The sequence below is a fragment of the Merops nubicus genome, unplaced genomic scaffold (genome assembly GCF_000691845.1).
Source record: "Merops nubicus isolate BGI_N331 unplaced genomic scaffold, ASM69184v1 scaffold1645, whole genome shotgun sequence".
Classification (NCBI taxonomy): domain Eukaryota; kingdom Metazoa; phylum Chordata; class Aves; order Coraciiformes; family Meropidae; genus Merops; species Merops nubicus.
Window position 1 is genome coordinate 34,959 of NW_008610044.1, and position 6,336 is coordinate 41,294.

Genomic DNA, 6,336 nt, shown 5'->3' on the forward strand with positions numbered 1-6,336 from the left:
CTCCTGGGGATGTGCTGCTGTGGGGGGACACACAGAACTGTGCTGCAGGTGCTTATTTGGGTGAAAAGAGGCTCCAACCCTATGAGAACCTGTTTGGTCACAGCTGTCCCTTTTTCTCAGCCTGGTGGCAGGCCACAGCACATCAGGAGAGGGGTGGTCCGAGAGCAAAAGCACAGCTATTTGCTTCTGTGAGGGCCAGAGCAGAGCCCCCTGCTTTGGGACCAGCTCTCTGCCCTACTCCAGCCTAAAGGACACTGGAAGAGGTCTGATTGTTGACTGTTAAAGACAGGAATAAAACCAGGGAGGTTAAATGCCCAATTTTGAATTAGCTTCATCATTCCCGGCCATTGCATAAAAAGCTATTAAAGTTATTACAGGACGTGCTGGATGCTTTTGCAGCAGGAACAACAAATATAGGTAGAACAGTCCTTGTCGTAAATACCACTCAAGCCACCTCACCAGCCTTCTTTGCCATCCTGATGCTGCTCACAGCCAGCCTGGCCAAGCTGTGCCAAACTGAGGGCAAGCAGTGGGTGCCTTTGATGGAAGCAGCTCTGGCTCTTTCTAAATAGTACGAAGCTGGCATTGGTTTATGAGTAGCAGATGCCTGAACATTTCTTCAGGAGAGAAACCATCTGATGTGGGGCAGACTTGGTTTCTTTTGGTTGTCTCCACAGGGTTCTTGCTGCAAGTGCCACAAGGAACCTGAGACCAAGGGTTAAAAATCTCTGCACAAACCCCCCTCTTATGCCTGCATTTGTTGAGTCTATCACTAATGTTCTTCATTCTATACTTTGAATGCTTTATTTACTGACTACGCTGCATTTTGCCACTCAGCCATCGCAGTCACACCTAGATCTTTAAGCTATCAGAAGTTCATTTTGAAAGATCACAGCCCAACTCTACGGTCTTGCTGCTTGATACCAAATGTCTTTATGACCAAGCATGTGGACATTTTAAACCTTCTGTATTGACACAGCATGCAGTTAGATGCTTTTGTTTCTCTATTAACTAAACCAGGTGCCTTTTACAGTGACAGACCATTGCACCCCTAGGTACAAAGCCCTTTGGTTACCCCTACCCTGCAAAATGCTCTGACATACCCAGTGAGGAAAGGAGCTCAGCTTTTAGCCAGGTCTCTCCAAATCCTCATCCCCCCATCGCAGCCTGCCACCTCTCCCTCAGCAGAGAGGAGGATGTCACCCCGCACACCAGCAGCAGTGGGCAGAGCCGAGAGGTCGTGCTGGACCTGGAGTACTTCCAGGACCACCGAACCTGACTGAGTCACTCGTTAAGTCGATACAGCAGGAAGTCATCGAAAATAGAAGACAGTGGAAATGAAATAAATAGTGAGGCATCCATTCACGCTCTTGGCAGAGGCATTTTGGTTCCCGGTCCCCCACATGTCCACAGGGAGGACAGGCACTGCTTATGAGGCAGGTTATGTAATTGAAGTGGTCTATATTTATCAGGAGTGCGTGGCGTACGCACCTCGAGGGTCAGATGCCCGGCAGTTTGGAGAACATTAGCTCCCCTAATGAATCAGCAGGGAGAAGCACCTAAAAATACGACTCGGCTGCAGAAGGGCATCGGAAGCCCTGATGTGCCCTTCCAACTCTGGCTGGGGTTGAGATGCTGTGCTCCATTGATCATCACCTGTGAAAAGGCAGGACCCACACTGCACTAAGCCTCCTTTTAAACCTCTGTTGCGGTGTTGGGTTTTGAACCAGTGCCTAAAGGAGGAGAAAGACCCCTGATCAATGCCACAACCACTGGAATGTAAAGTCAATCTCCTTTTTGGGCCTTCTCCCTCTGAGGCTCACAATTCTGGACTTGTGCTGGTCCAGCTTTTGCAAGCAGGGTGCTGGGCTCACCTGCATGCTCTGGGTTTCAGCTTTGTGACCTAAAGCATCAGACCTACAGAAGCCAAGTGATGACTATCTAAGCCTGTGTAGATCTTATCAATGCACCAGATGCTTTCCATCCCCCTTTCTGGATGGGAATGGCTGGAAAGGGTAGATCTGGAGAGAACTGCCCCACTGCTCCATGAAGGGTGGAGAAATTTGCCTCTGCTATCTTCAGGTGAAGCTATCTCAGCAGCCAGTGGCTTGGCAGACAGCAGGTCTTTCCTGACATCATCCTCTTTCAGCCTGGCTGTGCCTGCTGCATCTCAGTGCCATGCTGGTCTGCACTGGGAGGGACCCCAGGTGGCTTTTCTGCTATGTGGAGTGGGAAATCTGAACCCGAGAGGGATGTATCCTCCTTTGTGGGGTGTAGTGACACTAAAAATGTTTTATACCATTTGGGGGTTAGGGCAGTCTTTGGCTAGTCCCAAACACAGAGGCTGGTCTGCACCACCTGTGCTGGGCTCTACTATGGGTGCTGGTGGGACCTGCTTAGCCTGAGGTTGCCTCAATGAGATTGTGGATGTCTCTCTGCCAGCAAGCTCAGCTGCCCCAACATCTGCAGCCAACTGGGGCTTGCTCACACCAGGCAGAAGACAGCTTTCAGGAGCCACCTGAGGACGGATTTGTTACGGGGGTGTCGCTGAGGAGGTTGTGAGGATGACTACATCTGCTTCACCATGGAGAGCCAACAGTGTCACAGAAACCAACACTGTATCTAGCTCTCAATTCTGCTCACAGATCCTGCTGTGTCCTCCTGCTGAGGGAACAAGAGAAGACTTCATCACTCCAGGAAACTGCCGGACCTGAGGAGGGCTCCTGCCTGGCATTGCCCAGCCACAGGTTCCCTTCCACAGGAACCCTTCCCCAAAACTGGCAGAAGGTTTGACTCCATCACACTCAATGACCAGTCCTCAGGAGCAGCAGAGCCACCCCGTGGTCCGCCAGCTGCCAGTGGAGTGGAGAAGCTCCCGTGCACCACCAGTGGCCCACAGTGCCCCCACGTCAGGCTGGAGACACTGAGGTGAGCAGGCAGCTGGAGGGGTGTCTCTGCTGGTGTGCATGAATGAGGACGGTTAGTGAGAGCTTTTTGTAGGAAACTGGAGCAGGTGGAAGGCAAAAGCAGATGGTCTCTTCTTTGCTGGGTTTCTACTGTTACAAGTGAATTTATTTGCCTACGGTGTCCAAGAGCACAGCTCCTTACCCTGGTTTAGCCAGAGCAGCGTAGGCAAAGACTGGTCCCTACACCACAGGCCCCATACTGTGTTTGTGCAGTGTTCATACACGCCATTGATCTTTTTAAAATCTTTAACACTATAACCAGAACCAAATTTGCCTTCTTACAGACGTGATGGAGAACGTGCCCACCAGAGGCAGAGAGCAGAGCCTGGCCATGCAGCCAGTCTTGCCAGGGTGGTGACTGCCCCGCTGGCTGTGCAGCCCTGTCACATCCCCAGCAATGCCTTTGATCCTTGGTTTCACACGCTTCAGCAGCTTGCCCCACGCGGGGGCCAGGCCACCGTGCTAAGGGTGGCCAAGATGGTCTAAGACCTGCCCTCCACTTGAAATACAATAAAACTACAGAGGTGTAAATTACATGGAGGCACTGTGTTAGTGACCCATCGCAGCAAGGTCAATGTCCTTCTCAGTGGGGTTTGTAGAGTCCTGGTGCCAATAATCCCAGGGACTCGCTTGGACCCAACCAGAGCATCCACTCGTTGCTATGGTTTGGAAAAGCTTGGTCAGGAAGTTCTTGCTCATTGCTATTTTTGTGTGTTTCCAGAGAACAGCTCTCTCCCATCAATGTCAGGGTGGAGGTTACCTACAGGAGTAGTAGAGCTTGCTGGCTGCTACAGCTAGTGTTAATTAAGCCTTGAAAGGAGGCTCCTGCTGAGCTCTGGGCTGAGGAGCAGCAGTGTCTTGGGGGCAGTGCAGGCAGAGGGCAGAGAGAAGAGGAGGATCCAGCAGTTCAGGGGCTGCCCCAGGACAGAAGAGTGCAGGCAGGCACAGGTACCATGTCAGTGCTCCACACGGAGCTCTGCAAGTGTCAGGCACACGCTGGGATCCTTCTCCCCACCTGAGTCACTTCTGGCACCAGCCTGGAGGTGCTGGCAGCCCTGGTGGGGAGGACCGACCTTTAGAGAAGGACCAGTAGTTCAACAATGGCAGTCACGTCCATGCTCTGGGCCCAGGGCACTGGGTCCAGAACTGTGTTGCAGTCATGCATAGGCCCGGCACCACCTTCAGGGTAAACCTTGGAGATTTTAACAGAAACCATGGGTGGATGTTCCTCCCATCGTGCTCTTACTTCTGCTTGTCTGCGGTCTCAGTGGTCACTGCAAGGTCCACTCATGCCCCTGGTGATGCTGAATCAGTCCTTCTGGGTTCTCACTGGCCAAGCACCTGGGTGCCAGCTCCCCTCTGCTTCCAGCAATGTTGCTGGTTGAGGCTGAGACCCAATCCAGCATCATCACACGGGTGCACTGGTCAGCCCTGGGATGAAGCTCTGTCCCACAGCAGCCAAAGAAAAGGACTGAGTCAAATATAGCTGTGGGGCTGGTCTGACCACTGCATGTTTACTGAATAGGTAATTTATTTGGAAGACTTGGTCCTGGCAGAGATTTTAGCACATATTTTTCTTCTCCCCTTGTTCCTCTCTGCAGATAACTCAGCTGCCACAATGTCTCTTCCTTCCCTGACCCTACATCCCCTGGACAGGCTCGTAAGGCACATCCCTCTCCTGCAATGGCTGTTGAAATTGCTTTTTATTTTTAAACCCCAAGACACAAAAGCCCTACCTTTATCATCCACCTGCAAGCCCAGCAGCTCCACGTATCCTCATTAATCAACCACTGATCGTCAAATGAACCTGACAAGTGCAGAAGCCAGGGGGAGAAGCAGTGTCCTGGTGTGTCCACAGCTGGTCCTGCCTCCCTGTAGCTGCCAAACATGGTGGTTTCTCCCCGGGGGGGTGGGGAGAAGGGCTGTCAGGAGCCCTGAGGAATGGTGAGATTGTGCCTTCCCACTACAGGGTGGGGGCTGGTGGCTGCAAGGGCTGAGTTCACCCCAGCTCCTGCAGATTTTCTACTGACAAACAATAGTAGTAATTCTTTAAGGGGACTTAATGGGATGGGAAAAAATGGCAAACTGGATTATGGGCCATGCAATTTTATTTTCCTCTTTGGAGGCATTATTTAAATAATCCTTTTATTTTTTTTATTTTTAATCTCTGTAGCAAACACCCTGAGGGATGATGCCTTCAGGGTAACAGAACCCGCCCGCCTTTGTTTGGCTGGCAAGATGTCCATGGGCAGTCAGTTTGGGTGACAGCCTGACCCCCCGAGACCAGGGCTGCTTCTAAAGATCTGGGGAGAGGGGTGGATCATGCAGGGGTATCGGTGCAGCTCCCTGTCCAGAGCAGAAACCACTCTGATTTGGCTGTAAATGCCCAGGCCTTCAGAAGTGTTTGGACTTGATGTGTTGAGCTTGTGTTTTGGTCAGGACTAACTCCAAGCTGGTTTCCTCAGCCACCAAATTTGCTACAGAGTCTCTCAGTGAAAAGGTCGTGTTGTATTTTGAAAGAGGGTGTGCAAAGAAGGAAGCATGATGGGAAAAGTTACAGTGATCCCAATGATGGGAGCATGTCTGTAGGCAGGAATCGTACCTGTGCTGTGGTGATGGGAGAAAACGTGGCTGCTCGTGTTCATTTTGGGGCTAGGAGCCTGCTTTCTGGAATATACTAGATCTGGACCTGCTGCAAAATTACAGCTTGACAAGGATATTCAGGAGTCCCTCCTGGGGTGTATTTCACCCCGAGACAAGCACCAGCTGATAGATAAATTAGCTTTTTTTCTGAAAGCTGGGAGAAGAAAGGCTTATGCTGGGCTCTGTAATTGCACAGAATTTTAGTACAGCTCCTGTCTCGACGAAATTTCTTCAGGCATCACTAATGAAATTGAATTTACTGGGATGACAAGTGTCTTTCTCATCTCGCCCACAGCTGTTGTGACTGCTGCCTGGGCTCCAGCACTGCCTTTTTGGTCCTTGGGCTCTGCCCATGACAGACTCAGCCTTGTGCAGGGACCTGCTGTGGGACCCCTGGACTCCCCAGGACTGCTTGGTGCTGGGGGTTACTGCCTGGGTGCCTCTCCCAGTGTGAGAACCAAGGGACAGACCATTGATCAGCCCAGCCTGGTTTTTATTTCTGCAGATAACTTAGGTGACCACAGACTGATCTGTAGGTTCCTCGTCATCCTCCTGTCCATGCCTGGTTGGGAGAGGTAATAATAGATGTTGGATGCTGCAGGAAGATGCAGAATTTGAATGAATTCTCCTTCCTTCTCAGTAATAAAAATATTTCTCCCCTAACAGTCCCTTGATTAATTGATCCAGCAATTGACAAATCAAGGATGGGAAGGCATAAAATTCAATA